The sequence below is a fragment of the Nematolebias whitei genome, chromosome 5, assembly GCF_014905685.2.
Source record: "Nematolebias whitei isolate Nwh7 chromosome 5, NemWhi1, whole genome shotgun sequence".
In the NCBI taxonomy this organism is placed as follows: Eukaryota; Metazoa; Chordata; class Actinopteri; order Cyprinodontiformes; family Rivulidae; genus Nematolebias; species Nematolebias whitei.
Genome location: NC_056502.1, coordinates 13,789,429 through 13,807,750, shown reverse-complemented (window position 1 = coordinate 13,807,750; position 18,322 = coordinate 13,789,429). Strand labels below are relative to the sequence as shown.

General features: G+C 41.0%; 1 protein-coding gene across 1 annotated transcript in view; it reads left to right on the top strand.

Moving 5' to 3' along the window:
* The first annotated feature begins 1,614 nt into the window (after positions 1-1,614).
* Positions 1,615-18,322, top strand: part of grik5 (glutamate receptor, ionotropic, kainate 5) — a 112,220-nt gene continuing 95,512 nt past the window's right edge. The window contains exon 1 of the mRNA XM_037676177.1: positions 1,615-1,640. The gene's annotated coding sequence lies outside the window, so the exon portion shown is untranslated. The remainder of the gene's footprint in view (positions 1,641-18,322) is intronic.

Genomic DNA, 18,322 nt, shown 5'->3' with positions numbered 1-18,322 from the left:
GGTTGGACCAGCAGAGGAGGACAGTCCTCAGAGGAGTCGACGATCAACAGACCAGTCAATGTGTCGAGCACACAATTAAGCCTCATGAAGTTCATTGAAAATGAAGTAATCTGCAGTGATGCTTGAGCAATGGCATGGAGCTTTTGGACGTATATGGATTTATCAGCTGGATATCCTGTTGAGATTACGACATGCTGGTGGAGCTGTCTCATGCTTTCCAAATAGATTTGTGGGTAAAAGCGAGTAATTGAAAATCTGTTCCTGGGAGACTATATTGTCTGTCTGTTTTTTTTTTTTTAATTCTTCTTTTTCTCCTCTTTTCAAAGGACCAGTTTTGAACCCCTTTGTTTGCCTCAAATTCCCTCTTCTTTCTTTTTCACCATCTTCCTCTCACATTGCGGAGAAACACATTATGAAGCAGCACCATTCTTCTTCATCCTCCCTCAGTGACGGAGAGGAAAGAGGGACAGACTGTCCAGAATAGATAACAAGCAAGGATACTTGTGGTGAAGGAAAGGGAAGAAAATAATAATAATAATAATAAAACAAAGAAAGAGAGTAAGGAAAAAATAGACAAGGAACAGAAGAAAAGAAGATATAGAGATTTAACTAAGATCGTTGGGAATCCTTTACGAGCCTTTTTGTGGTTTGTCTGTGCCGTGTTGCAGTGCAGTTAACACAATGGGCTCGAGGGGTTTCTGGATTTCCGCCAGAGGGGAAACTTGAGCAGAAGGTGAGGGTTAAGTCCCGTCTGCTCCTGACTGCTCTGCATCCTTGTGTTTGAGAGGTAGACGGACTAGATTATGGCCAGGCCGTAGCGAATGACAGACAAGCTCAGCGGCAGGTAGGCCGAAGAGAAGACGGGTACACAGCCACAGCGTCAGGCCCAAACCCAGACAGACATCAACTGCTGGCACTGTAGACAATTCATTGTCATTCTAGGCAGAGTGTTTGGAAAAAACAGAGGCTGAAAGGAAAACAGAGAACCTTCTGGAAAATTTAGCTTCTTCTACGTTAATTTAAGTTGTCTATTTGCTGCAATTGTTAAAAGAAATGCAAGACACACAGGTGCTGTTAAGAAATACAGGTTGGTAAGAGCAAAGGAAACAAAGGGAAAGAGCAGGTGTCAAGAATCCTCTCCTTCATCTGCTTGTCATTTACTTCTTTACGCTTTCTCATCGTGTGGCACTGGGATTGATTTTCCGATGCTGTTGTTGCTCCTCCTATAAGCCCTGTGCAGTCCCTTAAAAAAAAACGGCAACAACAGGAAAGATGGAAACCTTTTTCATTGACTAATTTCTCCCTCCTCCCTTTTTGTTAAACTGGTCAAGATGGCACCTTGTTATTCGTTTTTCTAAGTAAAGGATAAGAAGAAGAAAACCGCCCACACGATCAATCTCTCATCTGTTTTTGTGCACAGAACTCTTTTTTTTTCTTCTGTTGGATTATTTTTTCTCTCCGAGTTACAAACAGTGGATTCCTCCAGATTCCCTTCATATGTCCTCACCTCCAGTGACACTCCTCTGATTCCCCCGCTGGCGTCCCCCCATTGGCTGAGGAGCTAGAACTCTGTGGGCTCAGATCTCAGTGTTGACTCACTACTACAGCTATAATATGGCACGGCCCTCCTGATTCATTCTGTAAGTAAAATTCCCTCTTATATATCTGTGCATGCATGTCTTCACATGTACTCCACAGGTCATTAGCACATATTAAGCTCATGTATTCTGAGGCACAGAAGTGGTCTGTTTTACTGCAGTGTTGGTTTTTTTGTGGTTCCATCGCAGCAGATTTGCTTTCCTGTGCTTCCTCTGCTTCAGGCGCTCAGTGTGTGTGGACGTGTGTGTGTGTGTGTTCATATGTGTGTAAGTCTGCCAAACACAGTGATTTTGATCTTAGAGCCAAGCTCACAACAGAGTCAGAGCATCAGAATGAGGCAAGAGAGGTTTTTTTTCTGAGTGGGTGTTTGCATGTTCACTACTACATGTTGGACCCAAGGTTAATTTAAACTAATTAATAGTGAGGAGGCTTTTTTGCATTCAGGACCCTTGTTGTAAACTCTGTCACTCTGGGATTTATGAAAGGGAAATTTAGAGCGTTTTATGAATTGATTATCCTATCAGTTGATTGATTTATTGGACATACATGTGCTACACCAGTGTTTCCTTTTAATTTTTCGAGAGGCCTGTTTGCGCACACAAAAAAATCTGGCTTCTCTCACTGTTGTCATGCTACACAAGCTTCCATCAACACACAATGAAAAAAGCAATTCAGTAATTTACTATTCAATGGAAACTTTTTCTTTAACATTGTTTTTCCCATTTAAAAGCTACCGTATTTTTGGGACTATAAGGTGCACTGCAGGCGGATAGGTGCGGCGTCAGGCAGTGAAGCGCGAGCTGTACCGGTCTGTCATGGTGAAAAGAGAGCTGAGTCCAAAGGCGAAGCTCTCAGTTTACTGGCTGGTCTTCGTTCCTACCCTCATCTATGGTTAGGATGCCTCTTGGATGCCTCCCTGGTGAGGTGTTCTTGATACGTCCCACCTGGAGGAGACTCAGACCCAAGACACGCTGGAGGGACTATGTTTTTCGGCTGGCCTGGGAACGCCTTGGGATTCCCCCGAAGAAGCTGGCCCAAGTGGCTGAGGAGAAGGAAGTCTGGGCCTTTTTTTTCCTCTTTATTTATACAAAACAAGTACAACAAAATCCTGCAACAGCAAACATGGCTTGAGACTTAAGGCAGGCATGACAAAATAGAAATACAAGCAAATAATAATGTGAAAATATGTTTTGGGCAGTTTACAGTGGAAATTTGTTACAAAGTGTTTTAGTCGTTAAGGCTTTTGCATTGGTACAATACTTTAAAGTAGACAAATAAGAAGAAATATAAGTAAAAAAAACGTAAATCTGGGTTTTAGCATGGAAAATTTACAGCTGTGCATGTGAAATTTGGCTAATATAAGTATTAAGTTTACAACAAAAACTTTCATACATGGAATATTCAAACAGAAGAAACTAAAAAGTATAGTTTTGTTGTCAAACGGTAGATCGATTTCTAACTTTCTGTTCACAAACAAGAACATGTCTTTCCAGTCTGGGCCTCCCTGCTTAGGTTGCTACCCCATGACCCGAGTACAGATAAGTGGAAGAAAATGGATGGATGGATAAGGCACACTTAAAATCCTTTAATTTTCTCAAAAATCGACAGTGAGTCTTATAATCCGTTGCGCCTTATGTATTAATTCTGGTTGTGCTTACTGACCTCGAACCGATTTTATGTGGTACACGGCGCTCAAAAATGTGTACTGTTTTGTATAGTTTTGTAATGAGCGTATTGTTTTGTATTTTATGTGTTACAATTGAACAATGTTGAAAGTTATTGTGAATGAGTTGAATAAAGTTTGACTTATCGGACTGTTTTGTTTCGCTTATAAATGAAAACAGACCTGTGCATTGATATTGCGCTTTATAATCCAGTGCTCCTTATAGTCTGAAAAATACAGTAACCCTAAACTCACCTGTCTGTCTGTAATGCGTTATCAAGTGGTTTGTGACATTTTGTAACAAGTTTTTCTTTTTGTTGTTATGAAGTGATGAACTCTTTGACATGTACGCAGATTTTAAACCCAGCGTTTGTCCTATCTAAATATCTTGCCCTGATAAACTAAAACTCGTTTGCTTGTGTTCTTCTGGAAATACATCTTTGCCTGAAAATCACTTTGAAGGCAGGCAAGTTTATTTTCACAGCTGAAATAGTCTGCATTCTTTGAGCTGAAATTCCTTTTATAATATTTGTCATATTGGTAAAATGGAACTCAATTTCCTCCCAGTGGATGTTGCAAATTGTTGCGTAAAGGTGCTCTCTCTGTGCCACGGGATTGTTTCATTTGCCATGCACATTGTTGCAGCTCCACATTTGAAAATTATACAGCCACTTACTTCCGTCTGTGCACAATGTTTGATTCAGGACCTTGAATGTGCCGTGAGTGTGTCCCCAAAAACTCAGTTTTAATCATCAGTCTGCTGTTTTTGACACGCGTTCAGATATTACACGATTTTTTGCTTTTATTTTGTTTTAAATGGCACCAGAGTTTGACTTTTTTTCTTATATTTCTCCTTATTTTCTGTCTTTCTCCATCTCCATAATGAAGCACAAGGCTGTAAGGAGATGAAGGTTCAATATTTTTATTAAAACACAGTCTCCACCCGAAACACTGTCACATGGATTACACACAACTGAATCAAAGAGTTTACATCATTCTGTGTGCAACTGAGTTATTCAACTAAATTACTGAATTGTTTCAGCTTTAGTGAATCGGAAATTGAATGTGGGCTAAACTGAATGAAATGCATCAGCTACTGAAAATGCCTCTAACTCCCTGACTAGTTCTTTGTTGCCTCCATTTCACATCCAGTGCCCTGAGCATGACACTCTGACTGAATATCATTTCCAACCACGTTTATTCCCAAATGGGTTGCTTGGATGAAACTCTGTATTCAGCCTCAGAACCTGCAACGTCCTGCATATTAGCAAGCCCATTTATCTCCATGGACACACTCCCATCTTTAAACAGTCACACAGTCACCAGGCCCTGCATCATTCAATGCTCAATCAAGATAGCACCTTCAAACAGACCAATGAGCTGGGAATGACGCCATCATATAAACTCCCAGCTCTGAGCATTTTGAAGAAAGGAGATTTAAAGGGTATAAGGAAGGGGTAAAAAATGAGGGAGAATAAAAAGTGTTCTGGAACTGGAAGGGCAGGAGCAGAAAGAGAATTTGAGAGGAGGCAGGGAGTGTGAGGTGAAAGCATCAGAGAGGAGAACACAGAGGAGGGAGGGTGAGAAGAAACAGCGAGGAAAATGGGAGAGCATGGCTCTGGAGAGGCCGTGAGGCAGGAAAAGACCTCTGCTCCACGGGAGCACTCTGATGGGCTTAGCGAGGCCCCGCTTTGTTCACACTGTTGGTCAGCCTCTCAGAATTAAGCTTACTAAATAATACGATTATTGCAGCTGCACACTGATAACACGCTGCTGCCGATCCCCTTTGTCAGTGTCAGAAAGCCCGGAGAAGAGAGGAGGAACGGCGTATGATGGCATCAAAGGCATGGCAGTACCGACTGCATCACAGTGTCACAAGGGCTCGAGCTTCACAACACGGCTTCTCCGCTTGCTGCTGAGGAAGTGAAAAGACTAAGTTTGACTTTTTAAACAAGTGGCCATACACAAAAGGATGCGGAGGGGGAAAAATGGTTTTCCCTTCAAATAAACAGATATTATTATGTACGGTCATGCACCACAGTTCTCTTTTCTTCTCTTTGATGTTGCATCATTTTCAGAAGCAACTGAAAGCGATTGAACAACGAAAGCTTGAAGTGCATTACCTTTATGTTACGTGTGAATACAAACAACAACCCTCATAGTGTGACATGCGGTCCTTATCTCGATGGGTTACGCTGCATCCTCAGTGTGGGCTATTTATTTTATGTTTCTCTGCTTGACAGCTTTGACACAACTTCCTGCTAAGTCGACCTTGCAGTTTGAAGTGTAGTAAAAGTGGAATTCCCAAGCCATGTTGCACATCGATACATGTTCTTATAGAGGCTGATAAATGGTTCTCTGCCCGTTGGGAATGAATAAAAGAATAGCGGGAAGCAGGAACCACTGTCCATCTCAGCGGAGGTAGAGTACAGTTGTCTGAAAACCCAAGGATTCTGGAGAGGTGAGCTAATCTCAAGGCTGGTCTGGGCTCTCCTACACGATGTGATTTCCACTCTCCTCTCAGCAAGAGCAACAGTTTGCCTGCAGAGTTAAAGATTAGCTCGGAGCTGCAACTGAAAACATACATTTAGCGTGTGATGGTGTGTCATATGAATAATAAATCACATTCTGGAGCGGAGGGCACGCAATGAAATAAGTGAATGATGACACTCGTCACAAACTGCACCTTTGAGTTTTTGTGCAGCGCATGTCTTCTGCTGGAGGTTTGGTGCTTATTTCTCTCAGTGACATTAAATGAACTTAGACCCCAGGCCGTGCACAACCGAGCCTCAGAGTCACAAAACAACTGAGCCACTCTGTGGACCTGGTATACCTTATCAAGAAGGATTTATGTTAGATCGCATGCACTTTGCTAATGGAGTTGAGACAAGTAGAAAAAGGAACGAAATATGGAGATGATGAAGCAAATTACAAGTTGTTTCTGTCAGTTAGTGCTTTTTCCAGCTGCATTTTCCAGTGTTGCTACATTTTACAGCTTTTTCCCTGCTTGACTTGATCTATACTGTGACACAAATTCACATGATTCATAATACAACCTTTTACGTGAAACTTTAGAACCTCTCGTTGCCCTGATGTGTCTCACTAAGGTTCTTTCACGTCACTGATCCAGTTACATCTCTAGTCAATGCTTTACTTTCCCGTTCTCTTTTCCAGCTCTGATTGTGCCTGAGAATTTCCTGATTTTCCCACTGATGTTAATGTTTACGCATGAAGACACAATTCACATTCTTTGCAGCATTAATCATTTAACAGTTCTCTGTCGGGAGCAGCTGTTCTCATAACCCGTGCTGCAACATGACGGGAAATGCTTCATGTAAAAAGCCCTTTTTGATAGTGTTTACCAGGAGTAGATAATTAGTATGTTATCAACACTAAATCTATCATTTTCTCATCAGCTCGGGACGGTGATTGGCTTCTGTGGTGCCTCTTGCATTGCTGTTGAACCCGAAAGTGTCTCAGGCAGTCTCGACTCCAAAGCGAGGAGGGCTAATTTGGGATGTGAGATCTCATCAAACACCGGGTAGCACTACAGTTTCCTCCGCTGTCACTCCTCAAACCATTGACCACCAGCACGAGAAACTGCCGTTGCACTAAACCTTTTGCACTGCGTTGCCTAATGGACCAGAAAAAAAATGATTCTGTGTGCGTAGCCGTTTGTCCGGTCTTGCTTGCTTCTGGCCAGCTGGCCTTAGGGGGAAGATAGAGCGTTTGGATGTGTGTGTGTGGGTGTGTGTGTGTGTGTGCATGAGGACAGGGACAAGAAATGGACATTAGGACACGCACATGCCCTTTCCATAATGTGCTCCCAGCTGGGCTGTTTGCTGGCCGTAAAGTGAATGCCGCTAATGGCCTTTCAGTTAATGGAGTCATTAAGACTGGATTGCAAGAAGATAAAGGCAATGTGTGCAACGTGTGCGATCCAGAGTTGAAGTGCGATCATTTGTATATGTGTACAGTTTCTGTATCCATCTTGTGAAATTATATTTATTTAGTGCTTTGGTTGCCACACACCAGACGTTATAAATCTGACTGTGGTCTTTTTCAGCATTAGCGTCAGTGGAAAAGGTCACTTTTGTGCCACTGTAATTGTACTCCTGTCTGAGGCCCAGGTGATCAGTCTTGACCCGGTCTGTCCCAATCAGCCAGCTGGCTGAGGCTCTGCAAGTAGCAGCAATAATGTTTCACTGTGAGATTGCTCCAGCTCCATGTAAGCGTGGGAGTGACAAATGCTGATAGGCTTCATCTTGGGTCATTTCAGGACCTGCTCCCAAGCGAGTGTGGCAAAGATGGAGAAAGGCATTCTGGGTAGCCTTGCGTGTTGTTTTTAGGGTGGCATGACTGCTCTTTACATCCATGTCAGTTTCTTGCTTTTTACCAGAGGGTTGGCTTATGTCACCATGCTCATAGTGTCTGTAGCTGGTCCAGCCTGACTCGTTCGTTTATTCTTTTCAATAAAATGCAGGCGTTAGTATGTAGACAGATTTACTCTTAAATCATGTTTTCTCATCGGGCATGGATAAGGCATCGCGAGCTCTCTAAATTTGGTATTTCTTTCATTTTTGTTTCCACATGGGAAAGTTTTTGAGTAAATGTCTAAAAAGACCAAGCTATATTTTAATATCCTTTAATGATTACAAGTATCCCACCCCAACAAGCCTTGTGGGTAATATCAGCATTTATCTGTCAAGCAGTGTCAGTACATCAGAAAGAGTTCAGCTTTAAATTTGGAAAAGGGATTCGTCTCTCAAAGCAATCACTGCTCAAACTTTCTCCAAAGAGGCTGGAGGGGGGCCATTTTGCAAAACCAGAAATTAAACTTAGCCCTTACTTTATAAGATCCGATTTTATTAATATCAGCTAATATCTGCATAGATACTTGTGTGGAGGTAAATTATTATTGATTTGCCTAATTTTTTTAAATGTTTTCTGGAAGCCTTTTCTAAAGTTCTTAACAAATCTTGCATGTTTTTTGGCTACAGCAGCTGAGCTGATGGATTTTGTTGCACAATGAGCTCAACTTTTTACCTTTTGCAATCACGCTCAAGCACTGCAGAGGAAAGAGCTGTTCAAATATCATTCAGGTAACGGCACTGGCAGCTTCGATCTGGGGAGTCTATTTTACATTTTAATGTTTCACTGCATCTCCAGCTGTGTGACAGTTTGCCTCACGCTGCGTTAACGACACTCATCATATCTACAGAACGGACATAGTTTAGGTATCTGCAGGGATCCACAATGGGCTTGTGAGTCAAGCATACCTGTACAAGGTGCTTTAACGAACACCAAAAGATCTCTGAACATTTCTGTTCAAATGCTAAATTTGTATATCTTAGATTTCACTAATAAATGTGCACCAATCCCAGCATTAAAACTATATCAGATAAAAATCCAGCTTTTGATGTTAAACACTGCTAGAAAAAAGCATGTCTCATTCAGATGTATTTAAAAGAAACCCTTCTATTAACAGAGCATTTATGAAATGCCTTACGATTGTAGAATTAGTAATGAAATAAGAATAGATCTTGTTATGAGCCTCATTACAGAACAAATAAAGCCTGCTCTCTTCAGCATGTCATTAAACCTGCTTATTTCTGTAGCTAAGCTCAGTGTATGTGATGATAAAGCACACTGTGCTCAGGTTTGTGTCAAGCACCAATAGATCCATTTTTGCACATTTATTAGGAACCATTCTAACAGCCTGTTTTGGAAAATAATCATAAAAAAGGCAATAAAACTCCAGCCCGTGACCTAAGCTTTCATCATCGTTGTGAAACCTGCAGTTTAGAATAATAGGACATCAAAATGTATCCAAAACACATCCTTCTGACACGTGAATGTAATTTTGATGACAACTGAATTATGAGTTTGTTTTCCCTCTCAAAAAATTAAAAAATTCAGTTCTCATTACCCACTTTTAAAATATTTAAGAACCATACCATGCCTAGAATAAGAAATTTCAAGACTTATTTCGAGAGTATTTTAAAAACATTTATCTTGTCTTCCCTTAAACTTGCACACTAAGCAGTTTGAGCTTCTTCCAGCATTGATTAGCAGTTAGCAACCAGAACTTTGGTCCACTGATTAAGTAAAAAACAAACAAAAAAAATCAAACAACAAAAACCCATAAATTCTTCTTTTTTCTTTAAGAAAAATGTAAGCTGAGATCAAAATCTGACCACATCTTTGTCGTGTTCAGTTTTTCAGGACAATGATATTTGGGGTTAGGGAGTCAGGAGCCCAAATCAGAATTAAAATGCAAGTCAGCTTCAGCTCAGCTGCCTCGGCCCAAATGGTGACGTGCCAGCTAATTATGGACCGGTGCCTGATTTTTAAACTGCTGCATATTTAATTGACTTGATGAAACATAATATTCCAAATGGGCTCCTATCATGTCATCGTAACAGACTTAAAAAAAAAATATAACAGATGTTGTTAATTAACGATGACGCTGTGCTTTGATGAACCTCAGTTTTTTTTTTCTCCACTTTATGTGGAAAAACATAAAAAAATATTTTCAGATGAGTCAAAAACTTGGCTGTGATGTCGACCCAAACTGCTGCAGCCCATACAAAGAAGGATGGGAAGTGATATCTGCATCGTCGCCTTTTTGAAGCTTAACATTTATATTAGTTTCAACTTTAAAAAGCTTGTAAATAATGTAGCTTTACACTCAGAGAATGACAGATTGATTAAAGCTTTCAATCCTTGTTTAAAGTAAAGTGCTTTTAAATTGAAAAAGTTGTGAGACATTTCTTGATGTAATTGTTTTTGTCTTCAGTTAAGCTAAATTGCTGCTTTGTACAGTATCATCCAAGAGAATATTTCAATTTCTTTAATTCATATTATATAATATCCATCCATCCATTTTCTTTACCCGCTTATTCCATTTTGGGTCACGGGGGTCGCTGGTGCCCATGTCCAGCAATCACTGTGCGAGGGGCGGGGTACACCCTGGACGGGTCGCAAGTCCATCACAGGGCCACATAGAGACAAACGAGACAAACAAACATTCACTCTCTCACTCTCACCTAGGGACAATTTAGAGTTACCAATCAGCCTAACATGCATGTTTTTGGACTGTGGGAGGAAACCGGAGTACCCGGAGAAAACCCATGCATGCACGGAGAGAACATGCAAACTCCACCCAGAAAGGCCCCTGGGGTTTGAACCAAGGACCTGCTCGCTGAGAGGCAGCAGCTCTACCAGTTGCGCCACCGTGCTGCCTATTATATAATATAATAGTTTTAAAATTTATAAAACGGTGACCGATACAGCTACTGATTTTTATAAATCAATACACCCAAATTGCCAATTTTTAAATCTTTTCAATTAGTTTGTTTTTGGCCCAGCCATTGCACCATATTAACATTTACTAGATTAAAGATAAACAAAAGAAAATAGGTCCTCTGTGACATAATGAAGGTGGATTGATACAGATTAGTACAGTTTTACTTTTGGTTACAGGCTATCTAAGACTGCAAATACTACTGTAAATGTATCCTTATTTTACCATCAAATTAAAAATACATTTCTAAAAGATATCCATTTAAAACTTTTCCAGTTCTTTTGATAAATACATTCTGGTTCTTTTAAGAAGCTCAACATTCTGATCTACTTTTTGGCGTCTGTTGCATTGACGTCTGACCAGGACACACCCATCCTATGAAACATTCAATCAATAGCAAAGTTTCAAGTGTATCAACAATGTGCTTCCCACAAACGTGCCAAATTTTTAATAATCTCAGTATGCTCAGGCATGGCTGATGATTATTATTATTTTTTTTACTTTATTTAAATAGTAAAATTTGGTACTGTTAATTGACAGATTCATTGATTGTTCTACCAATACATTGTAGTGACTCTTTACAAACTGAGAAACTTAATAATAATAATAATAATAATAATAATAATAATAATAATAATAATAATAATAATAATAATAAGTGCTATGTGTTGTCATCATTGTATGTTCCCATACAATGGTGAAATTGGTTCTCTGCATTTAACCCATCACATCTGGGATACACCCAGGTGGAGCAGTGGGCAGCTCTGTAAGCACCCAGGGAGCAATTAGGGATTAGATGTCTTGCTCAGAGACACCACGACACGTGGGAATGGCTGGGGATCGAACCTGGGACTTTCGGGTCCCGAGTTGGCAAAAGAAAGTAATGCACGTTCACGATAAACTACATTTCTACACAATAAGATGTAAACTGTACTTTGTGAGCTTGAGTATATCTTTCTGAGGAAAGATTGGTCCTAGCTTATGCGTGCATGTCATATTCAGGCCGACTGCACTACCTGTATCTGTTTATGATTTCTTTCAACTCCAGATGAAAGAAAACGGGTGGGTGTTTCGTTCGACCACTGTCGTGGTTAACATTTGTGTTTCGTTGATGCCAAAATCAATGTATTCCAAACAAGAAGCCCCGTGGTCATGCTGAGAGGCACAAAGTATTTCAGGCTGCTCATGAGGCACTCTTTGATCTCAAGCAAAACAGGCTGAGAGTGCACATACCCAGCTGATCCATGCAGGCAGCACCAGCCTATTAGCACCTCCAGTCAGCCTCAGATCACTTATTGGCAGGTCAGTGAAATAAAATAGTTGAAGGAAGTCAGCAGGATAACTGGAGACGCAGCATATTGTGGGCTTCACCGAAACAAAGCTTGGTTCAAGCTGTAAAACCTTGGGCATTAATTAGAAAGCCAGGCATTAGTGATAGATTATGGGTATTAAATACCAGGTGATGCACTTGGGTAAAATTTTTTTTTTTTTTTTTTACCTGCTATAACGTCTTGTTTTAGTTTCAAGGCCAAAACTGATAAAAATCTACCATTTCATGAATTTGGTTCTGCAGTGATTTATTCATTTTCATGTTGAGTTGTGTTTATGAACGCTTGTTAAATGCCAACTCCAACTCTTCTTTCTGTTTCCTTATGCTTTTGTCCTCCACCTACTCTTCTGGGACACATCTCTGTAGCTGCCAAATGATCCGTTATGCTGCATCATAAGTTTCTCAGTGTTAAGCTGAATAGTGTCCCTGAAAACATCAACTTCCTGTGGTTGGAAACAACTCTGGGACCCCCAGATTACAATCAGGGCTTTAAAGACACTAAACCCAACTGAGAAAGTTGATGGTGGAGACACAGGGTGATTTTTATATCTGCTAGAGATTGTGCTCTCATAATTTGTTGATAATCTAACAAATTTTATAGCTTTTTATCAAAAAACCTAAGATTAATGTCACCAAACAAGATTTTGGAGTTCTTGAGCTCATCGTCTTATCAAAATCAGGCATCTACCGGTAATTAGCTATAATCTGTCATTCACCTTGTGATTTCTGTTTACTGGACAGTCTTCTTTTTTCCCCACTCTGAGAAACATGGAAAAAAACCTCTCAGTCTTTAGCTGTGCTGTGTGAATAATTGCATAAGCTCACCTCCTGATATCCCCGTTTTCCAATTTCGCCATCTTATCTGAAATGGGACATAATCAGTTGGCAGCAGTTGGCCGGTGGCCCTTGCCGATGATATTCTGTCTTCCATAATAACAACAGTGTCTCAGAGGGGGATAACCTGCCTTATTGCTCATTGGATTTACATACAGCAGGTAATCGTTGAGGCTGCAGGCTATCTGTGACTGATGGTGTGTGTCAGCACTGTACATGCTGCCTTTGTTTATATTTGGCAATCAGGCCTGTCGGGGCACGGCGCTGCAGAAATCAATGTGCCATTTGGATGATTGCAATGAGTGTGTATGTGTGTATTTTTTTCTAAATGCGTACCTGTGGCCCATCATCCTTGCTGTTTCTATGTATCCATCTCACTCAGTATATTGCTGTGAAGCAGAGACACTCCCAGTGGTCTCCATTCAAGATGCACCACACTGTTACAACAACACCCTGATTTGCTCTTCATTAAACTCTTGTCCAACAATTCATGAAAAAAAGCCTAATTCAAACATATGCTAATAAAGTGCAGTGTGTTTGCACAACAGGATCCTTTAAAGCTTTGTTAGTGAGGGGATGTTAAATTGTAGAGAGAGGGAAGAACTCAGAGAAGAGCTTGGAGGAAATAGTTCAGCTGACAGGTACAAAAGTCCACCGTGTTGAGATAATCTGCCAGGCTTAGAGTGACTGGTGCATGCCACGGCTCACAGGTGAAGGTAAAAGCTCGGCTGGGCGTCCTTGTTTAGGCTGCCAGGACCAAAACTACAATGAGGAATCCCAAATGCATTGAGTAGTAGTATTGAAGGTTTTTTTTTTTTTTACGAGAAGGAGGTTGTTTTAACCCTTTATCTATCCCTCCTGCATGTTGCCTTTATCTTATTTGATGAACCACCTCAATCTCAGGCTACCGCTTTCTCACGGGAACGTACGGGTGTGGAGGAGAGTAGGCGGACGATGCAAAGAGAGCAGTTAGGAGCAAAAATGAGGAACGTGTGTTGAGAGAGAACAATCGGCAGGAATCAAACAAACAGGCGAGCTCAGAGCAGCTTTTGTTTTGCTCTGATCAGAAGCCAAAACCTGGGAGCATGCATGCGTGCGAGTGAGCTTGCATATGTCTGCGTACGCGTCAGTGTATGTGAGCGTGTGGGCTCGGCAGCTGCAGAGTGGCTGTGTTTATCTGAAGCTTTACAGTAAATAAAGCTCGAGCTCAGGCAAGAAGACAGATGCAGCAGGCTGGGCTGGAGGAGAGCTACTGTAACTCGGGAAGAGCGAGCGAAGTGAAGAGAGCAACTCTCTTGGAAAGTGGCAACCGGACAATCTTTTGAAGTGGCCCATATTGGCATATCATGAATAAACATGAACAATGTCTGCTTTCGAGTAAAGGTGCACTGCTCATTAGAGAGCAAGAGAGCATGTTGATGAAAGACCTGTGGCCTTCATGGTTCATCCTCTGATATGCATCATTTTAACCCTCGTCTAGTGATAATCATGTGTGCTCTGATGAGAAAGAGTGAAAACTGTAATAAAAAAAAATGAACACATCATTTGCTTTTCAGTATTATATATTCAGCACTGAGTATTTCAAAATTAATGTCCAATTATTTTGCCGTCTTCTTAATGACACCATTTTTTTCTTTCTGAAAACCATCAGAATAGTTATACAGTAACTGAACAGTAACAGAATAGTTATATAGTTTTTTTTATTTTTTTTAATTTTTGGACATTTGTTATGATGCGTAACCATAACAATAAGGTTGTTTTCTACAACTGGGAGCTGCTGATTAACATCTCAAAAGCTCAAAAATACCTAAACTACAGCCCCAAATCCTAAACGAGTTGAAAAGGAGGTGCCACGGATGCATTCCCATCTACCTGGAGGCAGTGCTCAAGTGCCTGACCGCAGAGATCTTGGATGTAGTAGGAAACGTGGCTCGTGACAGCAGGAGGACCAGGATCGTCCTCTGCAGTTAAGTCTGTGGCGACGAGGGGCTCGGCATGCTGCTGGGAGAAATGGCCATCACTCGGGGAGGAGTTCTGCCCGGCATTCAGGCAGTCTTGCTTCCCAAGAGGACCGAGAGGTCTGCTGGGTCTGGGTGGACAGATCGGCATCTGCAACCAGTTTCTTCGGATCCGTTTTTGGATGGACTATTACAAGAGATCCTTCCTGCCCCAAACCATCAGCATCTAGAACAACTCTAATGAAACCAAGACGATGAGCTACAACAACTAATTTCCCTTGGCATTAATAAAGTATTTTTGAATTTGAATACTTCTAATCCTGTTTTTCAGAATGTAAATGCTACTTTTCTTTTCAGGTACTGCAAACAAACCAATATTAATGTCTATTACTGTCAATAATGTTAGTGCAAATTACATAACCCCCTCCATGCACTTTGACTCCAAATCATAATTCATCTATAGACAGCTGGGTTATTAAACCAGCACTTCCCCCAAGGCTGGGAGTATGAAGCAACACCTTTATAAGTCCACTCAGCCGGGTGCAGCAGTGGTGTGATTTGAAATCCTGCCTGGTGAACTGCTAATACACTCGCTGGAGTTTGATAGCCTCCAGTACAGCAGGCTGCTGGTTATGAATAACCCTGTGCAGAACCAGCCCTCCCTCATATTACTGTGGGTGAAAGGCTTTCTATCCTTCTCTAAAAGATAGTTTGATTTTGTTTTAGCTATTTGAATGCATCAGCTGAAAGCATTAGAGGAATCAGTAACGACCCTTAAGTCTGTTTGAGGCGGATCTGGGAGGAGATTAAGCAACACAGGTAAAAGGAGAGACAGGAGCACAAATGTGTTTTGGTCTTATAGTCAGCTTTTCTACATTATAATAGTGAGCTAATCCGCTTTTTACAGCGTCTGCTTGTCTGTCCTCATTTCCTGCACACACTGGCAGCATCCCAGTGCTCACAAATCTTAGCACACACAAACAGCCTTAAATCCTTGGCCAACAAATCCACGAAAACTGACCGTGATCTTTCCTTGTCTTGTCTCATCAGTGTGGTTTGACATCTGTCAAAGGTTTTCAGACCGGTGGAGCCAAACAAATGTTCTCTGACCAAAGACCTGGCCGGGAGGCATTACTCCAAGTTAGATTAAGAGCAAAAGCACAAACGCTGCTAACCACCTAGTCACCAGTCTGACTCATTATAGGTGCTAATGACAGGTGTCTCTTCGCATTTGTTTCATCGTATGAAATTGCTGCCAAATGCCTGAAACGTCTAGCAAAAAACACTAGAGTGTGAAATTGTTTTGTGCAAAGATGTGTCTTATCAAGCATTCATTCAACTTAATAAAGGTTAATTTGTATCTGATATTCAATGCCATTTGTTGAATCCCTTTTTGATGCTGATGTTACAAACTCACTTCATCCAGTTGGGCTCCATGAGAAGCAGTTTTGTCCTTTCTGCCATTATCTTCCCGATCACACTCGGTGGCTGCTTGGAGTAATTAAAACAAATTAACCTCCCATCCAGTTTACCCTACTGCCACCAAATTGTTGTGTCATTTATTGAGCATTATGGCAGCTCAGGCTTGCACTTTTTTTTTTTGTTTCCTGCTCAGGGGCTGTCGAGTAATAATTGTGTTTCTTGCTGTGTGATATTGCGGCGTTCTCTGTTCTTTTCGGGCCCGTATTGAAATCTCGATCCTGTCCCTCTGCAGTAGTTATCTCCCTCTGGATCTGAAGAAATGATGGTATCTGCCTTCCCCTGTGAATTCCCCTCCTCTCCAGTTGAATTATCCATTCCTCCTCTGTTTCTCTCTCTTTCAACATTTAATATTTCCTCTCCGGCTATCCTGCTCTCCTCTGTTATCTCACCTTCACTATTACATTTTCTCCGTGTTATTCCCTCTGTCCTACTCGTGTCCTTTTGTCTCTTTGTCGTAATTCTCTTCCACCTTTTATACATCCACCTCAGTCCCTCTTGTCTGTCTCACTTCAGGGTAACCTTCAAAAGGTGCTTTGCATGTCTCTGACCAGGAAGCAACGGAGTGTAACTTGTTAAATTGGAATGTTATGGTGAGGCAACACACACGCTTGAGAAACTCTTGAGCTAATGAACAATTTACCTCCACTCATTGTTAGGGTCTTTACTTTCATTAAGCCCACTCAGATCCCTCCTTTGCTTCACTTTATCTTTCATTTCACCCCTTCATAACTTCCTGTTCTTTGCGCACCTTCATCCCTAAAGGATGGCTGCGCTCTTCTGCATCACATCTTTTCTTTTGGCTCCTTCTTCCTTGTCCACTCTCCCCGCTTTCTCCCCCTCTAGCTTGAGCTGTCCAGTTCGGTTCCTCCAGCCTGCTGGACTAAATGATAAAATAATAGTAACAGCCAGCCATAAATCAACCCAATTGAAAAACATCATCATCACAGTTTCCATCTCTTTTCCTTCTTTTAACCGTGCCTTTCTGTGCTCTTCACCTTTGTTCCAGGAGGGAATGAGGGAAGGGAAGAAACGACTATTAGCCTACAGCAAACGTGAAGGATGATGACAAATAAAGACCAAACATGCATTACTAACCCTTAATGTGTGCATATTTATGATTTGTCGATCTTCACGAACAAGATCCGGTCTGGAAGCTTTTACTGGATGACATTTGCAATGTTCTGACCTGAAGATTAGAGGAGAAAAGCTGCGCAGGAGGGAAAATGTCCTTGTGTCAGCACTGATTTATTCTATTATTTGTGTGTATGCACAGTCTGTGTGTGCACTGCTACACATGTGTTACAAGCATTAAAGGAGAGACAACAAATACACATCATAATAAGACATATGAGTAAGAGGAGCAACACATGGGAGTTTTAGAGCAGCAAAGTGCATGAAGGTTGTAACACGTGCTGATGATCAGAGAAGCAATTTATTAAATGAGATATAACAATCAGACAAACTGAGTCCATCTTAACCCACAGAGGTCTGCAGAACTGGCACACACATCCACACAGACACTTATTTACAGCATCAGAAGATGGGTGATACTACGTTGCTCAGCCTTTATTGGACCAATAAAAGCCAGAGTCAGACAGAGGCCTGTCTGGGTTTGGTTGCTGTGGTGATGCTTGCCAAAAGTACACGCCGGGTGACAGACAGGGAGGCATTTTGATCCTTTAGTTAAATAAACAAACGCATATATTATGAGCAAACCTCTCCTGAATTTTGAACTTTGTCTTATTGCTGCTGGCTGTATCTGGCTTTTTTATGTTTAATGACCTCTCATTAACTTAACAAGACTGGATCAGTAAATATTAGTTATATTCTGGCTAAAATTTGCACAATCACTAAGTTTTGGTTAGTTAAATCTAAGAGGGATGATGACCTGCATTGTTCTCTGTGCATATTTCTTAGTGGGTTAACCCTAACCCATAAACCTAATTAGAGTTCAATCATTAAAATATTTTTTTAAATGAATAAATGTGTTTTTGTGAATAATTCCTGAGTATATTTGTCGAAAAATAAGGCCTCAGTTAAATTTTTAATAAGGACGTTTTGTATTCAGGCTTGAATTCATTGTTTTTTTTTTTATTTTTGGCTCTTTCATATAATGAAATGATGTGATTCAAAAGGCAATATACCACTTT